This window comes from Aphelocoma coerulescens, unplaced genomic scaffold, assembly GCF_041296385.1.
Source record: "Aphelocoma coerulescens isolate FSJ_1873_10779 unplaced genomic scaffold, UR_Acoe_1.0 HiC_scaffold_99, whole genome shotgun sequence".
Lineage (NCBI taxonomy): Eukaryota > Metazoa > Chordata > Aves > Passeriformes > Corvidae > Aphelocoma > Aphelocoma coerulescens.
In genome coordinates, this window is record NW_027184079.1 from 829831 (window position 1) to 843642 (window position 13812).

The window sequence follows — 13812 nt, forward strand, 5'->3', positions numbered from 1 at the left end:
CAGGATGAGGAAGATCTCGACGCTTGGGCTACTTGTGGCAAGAGTGTCCAAGGCTCCCAGTGCCTCCGTGGGAGCTGCAGGACTGGAGGACTGCAGGACGGAGGAAGGCCTTTGGGCAGGACTGGCTGCTCCCTCAGAGCCGTGGCTCTCAGCAGAACCGTCTCATTGCTGAGGATGCACCTATCCAGGAAGAGCCTTGCAAAGGTGTAGGAGTCCAGCTCATTGCAGTAAGGGAATGGCTGAAGGATGTTTCCCAGGAGCAACTATGCTGAAGGTGCCAGTTCCAGTCCATGGCTCGCAGGATGCTGCAGCACTGCCATAGGAGAAGGCATTTGGCATGGTGCTAGAGAAGATCCTCGAGCAGCAAAGGCAAGTGTTTGCAGCTCCAGGGAATTCCTAGATGTCAGCAGTGGAAGATCAGGATGAGGAATATCTCCAGGCTTGGGCTACTTGTGGCAAGAGCCTCCATCCCTGCCCGAGCTTGGGTGAGAGTTGCCAGAGCGCAGACGGAGGAAGGCCTTTGGACAGGTGCAAGGTAAGAATGATGCATGGTCGGCAGTCGTGGTGTGAGCAGAAACATTTCTTGCAATCGCCTCTAGCTTTTAGAGTAGTTTCACTTTCCGGTTTGAATAGTGTGAGCCTGGAAAGCCAATAGTCTAAATGTTCAGATGTCTGGAACCCAATAGTAGACATGAACTCAAGTCTCTCATAGAAACATCAGGCTTTTTCCTTAAGCCAAGTGCTGGGAGGGGAATTTCTTCTGCAAAACTGCTCTGCTTCTGCTGCTTGTTCCATTTTAGAAAGTTTCCTGCTTTGGCCCTGCCTTGATTGAATAGTCCTTTCTCTTCTATCTAGAAGCTCCAGGTTTTCTTCTTACAAGTTGTCTTTGTTTTCTTTGTCCACAGACAGGAGTCCCTGCTCTCCCAGAGCCCTGTTGATCATCAGAAGCTGCTTGTGGCTGAGGATGCAGATGGCCACGAAAGGCCTAGAAGTAAAATCGGCAGCAATGTCGTGTGCAAGAAGATTTTCCCAGAGAAAAGCATCCTAGGAGCAGCAAGTGTCCTGGAGGTGCCAGTTGCCAGTATATGACTCCTAGGATGCTGTGGCGCTACCAGAGGTGAAGAGGCTCAGAGAGCTGCCAGACATGATCCTCCAGCTGGAAAGGCAGATGTTTGGAGCTCCAGGGAATTCCCTGACGTCAGCAGTGGAGGAGCAGGATGAGGAAGATGTCCACGCTTGGGCTACTTGTGGCAAGAGTGTCCAAGGCTCCCAGTGCCTCCGTGAGAGCGGCAGGACTGGAGACGGAGGAAGGCCTTTGGACAGGTGCAAGGTAAGAATAATGCATGGTCCCCAGTTGTGGTGAATACAGAAACATTTCTTCGAAGCATCTCTAGCTTTTGAAATAGTTTGACATTCCGGTTTGAATTGCGTGAGCCTGGAAAGCCAGTAGTCTAAATGTTCAGATGTCTGCTATCCAATAGTAGACATGAACTCAAGTCTCTCATAGAAACATCATGCTTTTTCCTTAAGCCAAGTGCGGGGAGGGGAATTTCTTCTGCAAAACTACTGTGCTTCTGCTGCTTGTTCCATTTTAGAAAGTTTCCTCCCTTGGCCCTGCCTTGATTGAATAGTCCTTTCTCTTCTAACTAGAAGCTCCAGGTTTTAATCTTACAAGTTGTCTTTGTTTTCTTTGTCCACAGACAGGGGTCCCTGCTCTCCCAGAGCCATGTCGATCATCAGAAGCTTCTTGTGGCTGAGAATGCAGATGGCCACGAAAGGCCTAGGAGTAAAAACTGGAGCAAGGACGTGTGCAAGAAGTTTTTCCTAGAGGAAAGCATCCTAGGAGCAGCAAGTGTCCTGGAGGTGCCAGTTGCCAGTATATGACTCCTAGGATGCTGTGGCGCTGCCAAAGGCAAAGAGGCTCAGAGATCTGCCAGACACGATCCTCCAGCAGGAAAGGCAGATGTTGGGAGCACCAGGGAATTCCCTGACGTCAGCAGTGGAGGAGCAGGATGAGGAAGATGTCCACGCTTGGGCTACTTGTGGCAAGAGTGTCCAAGGCTCCCAGTGCCTCCGTGGGAGCTGCAGGACTGGTGACAGAGGGCAACCATTGGGCAGGACTGGCTGCTTCCTCAGAGCTGTGGCTCTCAGCAGAACTGTCTCATTGCTGAGGATGCACCTGTCCAGGAAGAGCATTGCAGAGGAGTAGGAGTCCAGCTCATTGCAGTAAGGGAATGGCTGAGGGATGTTTCCCAGGAGCAACTTTGCTGGAGGTGCCAGTTCCAGTCCGTGGCTCGCAGGATGCTGCAGCTCTGCCTTAGGAGAAGGGGTTTTGCATGGTGCTAGAGAAGATCCTCGAGCAGCAAAGGCAGGTGTTTGCAGCTCCAGGGAATACCCTGACGTCAGCAGTGGAGTAGCAGGATGAGGAAGATGTCCACGCTTGGGCTACTTGTGGCAAGAGCCTCCATCCCTGCCCTTGCCTGGGTGAGAGTTGCCGGAGCGCAGATGGAGGAAGGCCTTTGGACAGGTGCAAGGTAAGAATGATGGATGGTCGGCAGTCGTGGTGTAAACAGAAACATTTCTTGCAATCATCCTTACTGTTAGAGTAGTTTCACTTTCAGGTTTGAATAGCGTGAGCCTGGAAAGCCAATAGTCTAAATGTTCAGATGTCTGGTACCCAGTAGTAGACATGAACTCAAGTCTCTCATAGAAACATGAGGTTTTTTCCTTAAGCCAAGTGCTGGGAAGGGAATTTCTTCTGCAAAAGTACTGTGCTTCTGCTGCTTGTTCCATTTTAGAAAGTTTCCTCCCTTGGCCCTGCCTTGATTGAATAGTCCTTTGTCTTCTATCTAGAAGCTCCAGGTTTTCTTCTTACAAGTTGTCTTTGTTTTCTTTGTCCACAGACAGGAGTCCCTGCTCTCCCAGAGCCATGTCGATCATCAGAAGCTGCTTGTGGCTGCGGATGCAGATGGCCACGAAAGGCCTAGAAGTAAAAACTGGAGCAATGTCGTGTCCAAGAAGATTTTCCCAGAGAAAAGCATCCTAGGAGCAGCAAGTGTCCTGTAGCTGCCAGTTTCCAGTATATGACTCTCAGGATGCTGTGGCGCTGCCAAAGGCGAAGAGGCTCAGAGAGCTGCCAGACACGATCCTCGAGCAGGAAAGGCAGATTTTAGGAGCTCCAGGGAATTCCCTGATGTCAGCAGTGGAGGAGCAGTATGAGGAAGATCTCGACGCTTGGGCTACTTGTGGCAAGAGTGTCCAAGGCTCCCAGTGCCTCCGTGGGAGCTGCAGGAGCGGAGTCAGAGGAAGGCCTTTGGGCAGGACTCGCTGCTCCCTCAGAGCCATGGCTCTCAGCAGAACCGTCTCATTGCTGAGGATGCACCTGTCCAGGAAGAGCCTTGCAAAGGAGTAGGAGTCCAGCTCATTGCAGTAAGGGAATGGCTGAAGGATGCTTCCCAGGAGCAACTATGCTGAAGGTGCCAGTTCCAGTCCATGGCTCGCAGGATGCTGCAGCACTGCCATAGGAGAAGGCGTTTGGCATGGTGCTAGAGAAGGTCCTCGAGCAGCAAAGGCAGGTGTTTGCAGCTCCAGGGAATACCCTGACGTCAGCAGTGGAGTAGCAGGATGAGGAAGATGTCCACGCTTGGGCTACTTGTGGCAAGAGCCTCCATCATTGCCCTTGCCTGGGTGAGAGTTGCCGGAGCGCAGATGGAGGAAGGCCTTTGGACAGGTGCAAGGTAAGAATGATGCATGGTCGGCAGTCGTGGTGTAAACAGAAACATTTCTTGCAATCATCCCTACTGTTAGAGTAGTTTCACTTTCCGGTTTGAATAGCGTGAGCCTGGAAAGCCAATAGTCTAAATGTTCAGATGTCTGGTACCCAATAGTAGACATGAACTCATGTCTCTCATAGAAACATCAGGCTTTTTCCTTAAGCCAAGTGCTGGGAGGGGAATTTCTTCTCCAAAAGTACTGTGCTTCTGCTGCTTGTTCCATTTTAGAAAGTTTCCTCCCTTGGCCCTGCCTTGATTGAATAGTCCTTTCTCTTCTAACTAGAAGCTCCAGGTTTTCTTCTTACAAGTTGTCTTTGTTTTCTTTGTCCACGGACAGGGGTCCCTGTTTTCCCAGAGCCATGTCGATCATCAGAAGCTGCTTGTGGCTGCGGATGCAGATGGCCACGAAAGGCCTAGAAGTAAAAACTGGAGCAATGTCGTGTCCAAAAAGATTTTCCCAGAGAAAAGCATCCTAGGAGCAGCAAGTGTCCTGGAGGTGCCAGTTTCCAGTATATGACTCTCAGGATGCTGTGGCGCTGCCAAAGGCGAAGAGGCTCAGAGAGCTGCCAGACACGATCCTCGAGCAGGAAAGGCAGATTTTAGGAGCTCCAGGGAATTCCCTGACGTCAGCAGTGGAGGAGCAGGATGAGGAAGATGTCCACGCTTGGGCTACTTGTGGCAAGAGTGTCCAAGGCTCCCAGTGCCTCCGTGGGAGCTTCAGGAGTGGAGTCAGAGGAAGGCCTTTTGACAGGACTGGCTGCTCCCTCAGAGCCATGGCTCTCAGCAGAACCGTCTCATTGCTGAGGATGCACCTGTCCAGGAACAGCCTTGCAGAGGAGTAGGAGTCCAGCTCATTGCAGTAAGGGAATGGCTGAATGATGTTTCCCAGGAGCAACTATGCTGAAGGTGCCAGTTCCAGTCCATGGCTCGCAGGATGCTGCAGCACTGCCATAGGAGAAGGGGTTTGGCATGGTGCTAGAGAAGGTCCTCGAGCAGCAAAGGCAGGTGTTTGCAGCTCCAGGGAATACCCTGACGTCAGCAGTGGAGTAGCAGGATGAGGAAGATGTCCACGCTTGGGCTACTTGTGGCAAGGGCCTCCATCCTTGCCCTTGCCTGGGTGAGAGTTGCCGGAGCGCAGACGGAGGAAGGCCTTTGGACAGGTGCAAGGTAAGAATGATGCATGGTCGGCAGTCGTGGTGCGAGCAGAAACATTTCTTGCAATCATCCCTACTGTTAGAGTAGTTTCACTTTCCGGTTTGAATAGCGTGAGCCTGGAAAGCCAATAGTCCAAATATTCAGATGTCTGGTACCCAATAGTAGACATGAACTCAAGTCTCTCATAGAAACATCAGGCGTTTTCCTTAAGCCAAGTGCTGGGAGGGGAATTTCTTCTGCAATACTGCTGTGCTTCTGCTGCTTGTTCCATTTTAGAAAGTTTCCTCCCTTGGCTCTGCCTTGATTGAATAGTCCTTTCTCTTCTAACTAGAAGCTCCAGGTTTTCTTCTTACAAGTTGTCTTTGTTTTCTTTGTCCACAGACAGGAGTCCCTGCTCTCCCAGAGCCATGTCGATCATCAGAAGCTGCTTGTGGCTGCGGATGCAGATGGCCACAAAAGGCCTAGAAGTAAAATCTGCAGCAAGGTTGTGTGCAAGAAGATTTTCCCAGAGAAAAGCATCCTAGGAGCAGCAAGTGTCCTGGAGGTGCCAGTTGCCAGTATATGACTCCTAGGATGCTGTTGCGCTTCCAAAGTGTAAGAGGCTCAGAGAGCTGCCAGACACGATCCTCGAGCAGGAAAGGCAGATGTTGGGAGCTCCAGGGAATTCCCTGATGTCAGCAGTGGAGGAGCAGGATGAGGAAGATCTCGACGCTTGGGCTACTTGTGGCAAGAGTGTCCAAGGCTCCCAGTGCCTCCGTGGGAGCTGCAGGACTGGAGGACTGCAGGACGGAGGAAGGCCTTTGGGCAGGACTGGCTGCTCCCTCAGAGCCGTGGCTCTCAGCAGAACCGTCTCATTGCTGAGGATGCACCTATCCAGGAAGAGCCTTGCAAAGGTGTAGGAGTCCAGCTCATTGCAGTAAGGGAATGGCTGAAGGATGTTTCCCAGGAGCAACTATGCTGAAGGTGCCAGTTCCAGTCCATGGCTCGCAGGATGCTGCAGCACTGCCATAGGAGAAGGCATTTGGCATGGTGCTAGAGAAGATCCTCGAGCAGCAAAGGCAAGTGTTTGCAGCTCCAGGGAATTCCTAGATGTCAGCAGTGGAAGATCAGGATGAGGAATATCTCCAGGCTTGGGCTACTTGTGGCAAGAGCCTCCATCCCTGCCCGAGCTTGGGTGAGAGTTGCCAGAGCGCAGACGGAGGAAGGCCTTTGGACAGGTGCAAGGTAAGAATGATGCATGGTCGGCAGTCGTGGTGTGAGCAGAAACATTTCTTGCAATCGCCTCTAGCTTTTAGAGTAGTTTCACTTTCCGGTTTGAATAGTGTGAGCCTGGAAAGCCAATAGTCTAAATGTTCAGATGTCTGGAACCCAATAGTAGACATGAACTCAAGTCTCTCATAGAAACATCAGGCTTTTTCCTTAAGCCAAGTGCTGGGAGGGGAATTTCTTCTGCAAAACTGCTCTGCTTCTGCTGCTTGTTCCATTTTAGAAAGTTTCCTGCTTTGGCCCTGCCTTGATTGAATAGTCCTTTCTCTTCTATCTAGAAGCTCCAGGTTTTCTTCTTACAAGTTGTCTTTGTTTTCTTTGTCCACAGACAGGAGTCCCTGCTCTCCCAGAGCCCTGTTGATCATCAGAAGCTGCTTGTGGCTGAGGATGCAGATGGCCACGAAAGGCCTAGAAGTAAAATCGGCAGCAATGTCGTGTGCAAGAAGATTTTCCCAGAGAAAAGCATCCTAGGAGCAGCAAGTGTCCTGGAGGTGCCAGTTGCCAGTATATGACTCCTAGGATGCTGTGGCGCTACCAGAGGTGAAGAGGCTCAGAGAGCTGCCAGACATGATCCTCCAGCTGGAAAGGCAGATGTTTGGAGCTCCAGGGAATTCCCTGACGTCAGCAGTGGAGGAGCAGGATGAGGAAGATGTCCACGCTTGGGCTACTTGTGGCAAGAGTGTCCAAGGCTCCCAGTGCCTCCGTGAGAGCGGCAGGACTGGAGACGGAGGAAGGCCTTTGGACAGGTGCAAGGTAAGAATAATGCATGGTCCCCAGTTGTGGTGAATACAGAAACATTTCTTCGAAGCATCTCTAGCTTTTGAAATAGTTTGACATTCCGGTTTGAATTGCGTGAGCCTGGAAAGCCAGTAGTCTAAATGTTCAGATGTCTGCTATCCAATAGTAGACATGAACTCAAGTCTCTCATAGAAACATCATGCTTTTTCCTTAAGCCAAGTGCGGGGAGGGGAATTTCTTCTGCAAAACTACTGTGCTTCTGCTGCTTGTTCCATTTTAGAAAGTTTCCTCCCTTGGCCCTGCCTTGATTGAATAGTCCTTTCTCTTCTAACTAGAAGCTCCAGGTTTTAATCTTACAAGTTGTCTTTGTTTTCTTTGTCCACAGACAGGGGTCCCTGCTCTCCCAGAGCCATGTCGATCATCAGAAGCTTCTTGTGGCTGAGAATGCAGATGGCCACGAAAGGCCTAGGAGTAAAAACTGGAGCAAGGACGTGTGCAAGAAGTTTTTCCTAGAGGAAAGCATCCTAGGAGCAGCAAGTGTCCTGGAGGTGCCAGTTGCCAGTATATGACTCCTAGGATGCTGTGGCGCTGCCAAAGGCAAAGAGGCTCAGAGATCTGCCAGACACGATCCTCCAGCAGGAAAGGCAGATGTTGGGAGCACCAGGGAATTCCCTGACGTCAGCAGTGGAGGAGCAGGATGAGGAAGATGTCCACGCTTGGGCTACTTGTGGCAAGAGTGTCCAAGGCTCCCAGTGCCTCCGTGGGAGCTGCAGGACTGGTGACAGAGGGCAACCATTGGGCAGGACTGGCTGCTTCCTCAGAGCTGTGGCTCTCAGCAGAACTGTCTCATTGCTGAGGATGCACCTGTCCAGGAAGAGCATTGCAGAGGAGTAGGAGTCCAGCTCATTGCAGTAAGGGAATGGCTGAGGGATGTTTCCCAGGAGCAACTTTGCTGGAGGTGCCAGTTCCAGTCCGTGGCTCGCAGGATGCTGCAGCTCTGCCTTAGGAGAAGGGGTTTTGCATGGTGCTAGAGAAGATCCTCGAGCAGCAAAGGCAGGTGTTTGCAGCTCCAGGGAATACCCTGACGTCAGCAGTGGAGTAGCAGGATGAGGAAGATGTCCACGCTTGGGCTACTTGTGGCAAGAGCCTCCATCCCTGCCCTTGCCTGGGTGAGAGTTGCCGGAGCGCAGATGGAGGAAGGCCTTTGGACAGGTGCAAGGTAAGAATGATGGATGGTCGGCAGTCGTGGTGTAAACAGAAACATTTCTTGCAATCATCCTTACTGTTAGAGTAGTTTCACTTTCAGGTTTGAATAGCGTGAGCCTGGAAAGCCAATAGTCTAAATGTTCAGATGTCTGGTACCCAGTAGTAGACATGAACTCAAGTCTCTCATAGAAACATGAGGTTTTTTCCTTAAGCCAAGTGCTGGGAAGGGAATTTCTTCTGCAAAAGTACTGTGCTTCTGCTGCTTGTTCCATTTTAGAAAGTTTCCTCCCTTGGCCCTGCCTTGATTGAATAGTCCTTTGTCTTCTATCTAGAAGCTCCAGGTTTTCTTCTTACAAGTTGTCTTTGTTTTCTTTGTCCACAGACAGGAGTCCCTGCTCTCCCAGAGCCATGTCGATCATCAGAAGCTGCTTGTGGCTGCGGATGCAGATGGCCACGAAAGGCCTAGAAGTAAAAACTGGAGCAATGTCGTGTCCAAGAAGATTTTCCCAGAGAAAAGCATCCTAGGAGCAGCAAGTGTCCTGTAGCTGCCAGTTTCCAGTATATGACTCTCAGGATGCTGTGGCGCTGCCAAAGGCGAAGAGGCTCAGAGAGCTGCCAGACACGATCCTCGAGCAGGAAAGGCAGATTTTAGGAGCTCCAGGGAATTCCCTGATGTCAGCAGTGGAGGAGCAGTATGAGGAAGATCTCGACGCTTGGGCTACTTGTGGCAAGAGTGTCCAAGGCTCCCAGTGCCTCCGTGGGAGCTGCAGGAGCGGAGTCAGAGGAAGGCCTTTGGGCAGGACTCGCTGCTCCCTCAGAGCCATGGCTCTCAGCAGAACCGTCTCATTGCTGAGGATGCACCTGTCCAGGAAGAGCCTTGCAAAGGAGTAGGAGTCCAGCTCATTGCAGTAAGGGAATGGCTGAAGGATGCTTCCCAGGAGCAACTATGCTGAAGGTGCCAGTTCCAGTCCATGGCTCGCAGGATGCTGCAGCACTGCCATAGGAGAAGGCGTTTGGCATGGTGCTAGAGAAGGTCCTCGAGCAGCAAAGGCAGGTGTTTGCAGCTCCAGGGAATACCCTGACGTCAGCAGTGGAGTAGCAGGATGAGGAAGATGTCCACGCTTGGGCTACTTGTGGCAAGAGCCTCCATCATTGCCCTTGCCTGGGTGAGAGTTGCCGGAGCGCAGATGGAGGAAGGCCTTTGGACAGGTGCAAGGTAAGAATGATGCATGGTCGGCAGTCGTGGTGTAAACAGAAACATTTCTTGCAATCATCCCTACTGTTAGAGTAGTTTCACTTTCCGGTTTGAATAGCGTGAGCCTGGAAAGCCAATAGTCTAAATGTTCAGATGTCTGGTACCCAATAGTAGACATGAACTCATGTCTCTCATAGAAACATCAGGCTTTTTCCTTAAGCCAAGTGCTGGGAGGGGAATTTCTTCTCCAAAAGTACTGTGCTTCTGCTGCTTGTTCCATTTTAGAAAGTTTCCTCCCTTGGCCCTGCCTTGATTGAATAGTCCTTTCTCTTCTAACTAGAAGCTCCAGGTTTTCTTCTTACAAGTTGTCTTTGTTTTCTTTGTCCACGGACAGGGGTCCCTGTTTTCCCAGAGCCATGTCGATCATCAGAAGCTGCTTGTGGCTGCGGATGCAGATGGCCACGAAAGGCCTAGAAGTAAAAACTGGAGCAATGTCGTGTCCAAGAAGATTTTCCCAGAGAAAAGCATCCTAGGAGCAGCAAGTGTCCTGTAGCTGCCAGTTTCCAGTATATGACTCCTAGGATGCTGTGGTGCTGCCAAAGGCGAAGAGGCTCAGAGAGCTGCCAGACACGATCCTCGAGCAGGAAAGGCAGATTTTAGGAGCTCCAGGGAATTCCCTGACGTCAGCAGTGGAGGAGCAGGATGAGGAAGATGTCCACGCTTGGGCTACTTGTGGCAAGAGCCTCCAAGGCTCCCAGTGCCTCCGTGGGAGCTGCAGGAGTGGAGTCAGAGGAAGGCCTTTGGACAGGACTGGCTGCTCCCTCAGAGCCGTGGCTCTCAGCAGAACCGTCTCATTGCTGAGGATGCACCTGTCCAGGAACAGCCTTGCAGAGGAGTAGGAGTCCAGCTCATTGCAGTAAGGGAATGGCTGAATGATGTTTCCCAGGAGCAACTATGCTGAAGGTGCCAGTTCCAGTCCATGGCTCGCAGGATGCTGCAGCACTGCCATAGGAGAAGGGGTTTGGCATGGTGCTAGAGAAGGTCCTCGAGCAGCAAAGGCAGGTGTTTGCAGCTCCAGGGAATACCCTGACGTCAGCAGTGGAGTAGCAGGATGAGGAAGATGTGCGCGCTTGGGCTACTTGTGGCAAGAGCCTCTATCCCTGCCCTTGCCTGGGTGAGAGTTGCTGGAGCGCAGACGGAGGAAGGCCTTTGGACAGGTGCAAGGTAAGAATGATGCATGGTTGGCAGTCGTGGTGCGAGCAGAAACATTTCTTGCAATCATCCTTACTGTTAGTTTCACTTTCCGGTTTGAATAGCGTGAGCCTGGAAAGCCAATAGTCTAAATGTTCAGATGTCTGGTACCCAGTAGTAGACATGAACTCAAGTCTCTCATAGAAACATGAGGTTTTTTCCTTAAGCCAAGTGCTGGGAGGGGAATTTCTTCTGCAAAAGTACTGTGCTTCTGCTGCTTGTTCCATTTTAGAAAGTTTCCTCCCTTGGCCCTGTCTTGATTGAATAGTCCTTTCTCTTCTAACTAGAAGCTCCAGGTTTTCTTCTTACAAGTTGTCTTTGTTTTCTTTGTCCACAGACAGGGGTCCCTGCTCTCCCAGAGCCATGTCGATCATCAGAAGCTGCTTGTGGCTGAGGATGCAGATGGCCACGAAAGGCCTAGAAGTAAAAACTGGAGCAATGTCGTGTCCAAGAAGATTTTCCCAGAGAAAAGCATCCTAGGAGCAGCAAGTGTCCTGGAGGTGCCAGTTGCCAGTATATGACTCCTAGGATGCTGTTGTGCTTCCAAAGTGTAAGAGGCTCAGAGAGCTGCCAGACACGATCCTCGAGCAGGAAAGGCAGATGTTGGGAGCTCCAGGGAATTCCCTGATGTCAGCAGTGGCGGAGCAGGATGAGGAAGATGTCCACGCTTGGGCTACTTGTGGCAAGAGTGTCCAAGGCTCCCAGTGCCTCCGTGGGAGCTGCAGGAGTGGAGACGGAGGAAGGCCTTTGGGCAGGACTGGCTGCTCCCTCAGAGCCGTGGCTCTCAGCAGAACCGTCTCATTGCTGAGGATGCACCTGTCCAGGAAGAGCCTTGCAAAGGAGTAGGAGTCCAGCTCATTGCAGTAAGGGAATGGCTGAAGGATGTTTCCCAGGAGCAACTATGCTGAAGGTGCCAGTTCCAGTCCATGGCTCGCAGGATGCTGCAGCACTGCCATAGGAGAAGGCATTTGGCATGGTGCTAGAGAAGATCCTCGAGCAGCAAAGGCAGGTGTTTGCAGCTCCAGGGAATTCCTAGATGTCAGCAGTGGAAGATCAGGATGAGGAATATCTCCAGGCTTGGGCTACTTGTGGCAAGAGCCTCCATCCCTGCCCGAGCTTGGGTGAGAGTTGCCAGAGCGCAGACGGAGGAAGGCCTTTGGACAGGTGCAAGGTAAGAATGATGCATGGTCGGCAGTCGTGGTGTAAACAGAAACATTTCTTGCAATCATCCCTACTGTTAGAGTAGTTTCACTTTCCGGTTTGAATAGCGTGAGCCTGGAAAGCCAATAGTCTAAATGTTCAGATGTCTGGTACCCAATAGTAGACATGAACTCAAGTCTCTCATAGAAACATCAGGCTTTTTCCTTAAGCCAAGTGCTGGGAGGGGAATTTCTTCTGCAAAACTGCTCTGCTTCTGCTGCTTGTTCCATTTTAGAAAGTTTCCTGCTTTGGCCCTGCCTTGATTGAATAGTCCTTTGTCTTCTAACTAGAAGCTCCAGGTTTTCTTCTTACAAGTTGTCTTTGTTTTCTTTGTCCACAGACAGGAGTCCCTGCTCTCCCAGAGCCCTGTTGATCATCAGAAGCTGCTTGTGGCTGAGGATGCAGATGGCCACGAAAGGCCTAGAAGTAAAATCGGCAGCAAGGTCGTGTGCAAGAAAATTTTCCCAGAGAAAAGCATCCTAGGAGCAGCAAGTGTCCTGGAGGTGCCAGTTGCCAGTATATGACTCCTAGGATGCTGTGGCGCTGCCAAAGATGAAGAGGCTCAGAGAGCTGCCAGACATGATCCTCTAGCTGGAAAGGCAGATGTTTGGAGCTCCAGGGAATTCCCTGACGTCAGCAGTGGAGGAGCAGGATGAGGAAGATGTCCATGCTTGGGCTACTTGTGGCAAGAGTGTCCAAGGCTCCCAGTGCCTCTGTGAGAGCGGCAGGACTGGAGACGGAGGAAGGCCTTTGGACAGGTGCAAGGTAAGAATGATGCATGGTCCCCAGTTGTGGTGAGTACAGAAACATTTCTTCGAAGCATCTCTAGCTTTTGAAATAGTTTGACATTCCGGTTTGAATTGCGTGAGCCTGGAAAGCCAGTAGTCTAAATGTTCAGATGTCTGCTATCCAATAGTAGACATGAACTCAAGTCTCTCATAGAAACATCATGCTTTTTCCTTAAGCCAAGTGCTGGGAGGGGAATTTCTTCTGCAAAAGTACTGTGCTTCTGCTGCTTGTTCCATTTTAGAAAGTTTCCTCCCTTGGCCCTGCCTTGATTGAATAGTCCTTTCTCTTCTAACTAGAAGCTCCAGGTTTTAATCTTACAAGTTGTCTTTGTTTTCTTTGTCCACAGACAGGAGTCCCTGCTCTCCCAGAGCCATGTCGATCATCAGAAGCTGCTTGTGGCTGCGGATGCAGATGGCCACAAAAGGCCTAGAAGTAAAATCTGGAGCAAGGTCGTGTGCAAGATTTTCCCAGAGAAAAGCATCCTAGGAGCAGCAAGTGTACTGGAGGTGCCAGTTGCCAGTATATGACTCCTAGGATGCTGTGGCGCAGCCAAAGGTGAAGAGGCTCAGAGAGCTGCCAGACACGATCCTCGAGCAGCAAAGGCAGGTGTTTGCAGCTCCAGGGAATTCCCTGCCGTCAGCAGTGGAGGAGCAGGATGAGGAAGATCTCGACGCTTGGGCTACTTGTGGCAAGAGTGTCCAAGGCTCCCAGTGCCTCCGTGGGAGCTGCGGGACTGGAGGCGGAGGAAGGCCTTTGGGCAGGACTGGCTGCTCCCTCAGAGCCGCGGCTCTCAGCAGAACCGTCTCATTGCTGAGGATGCACCTGTCCAGGAAGAGCATTGCAGAGGAGTAGGAGTCCAGCTCATTGCAGTAAGGGAATGGCTGAGGGATGTTTCCCAGGAGCAACTTTGCTGGAGGTGCCAGTTCCAGTCCGTGACTTGCAGGATGCTGGAGCACTGCCATAGGAGAAGGCGTTTGGCATGATGCTAGAGAAGATCCTCGAGCAGCAAATGCAAGTGTTTGCAGCTCCAGGGAATTCCTAGATGTCAGCAGTGGAAGATCAGGATGAGGAATATCTCCAGGCTTGGGCTACTTGTGGCAAGAGCCTCCATCCCTGCCCGAGCTTGGGTGAGAGTTGCCAGAGCGCAGACGGAGGAAGGCCTTTGGACAGGTGCAAGGTAAGAATGATGCATGGTCGGCAGTCGTGGTGTAAACAGAAACATTTCTTGCAATCATCCCT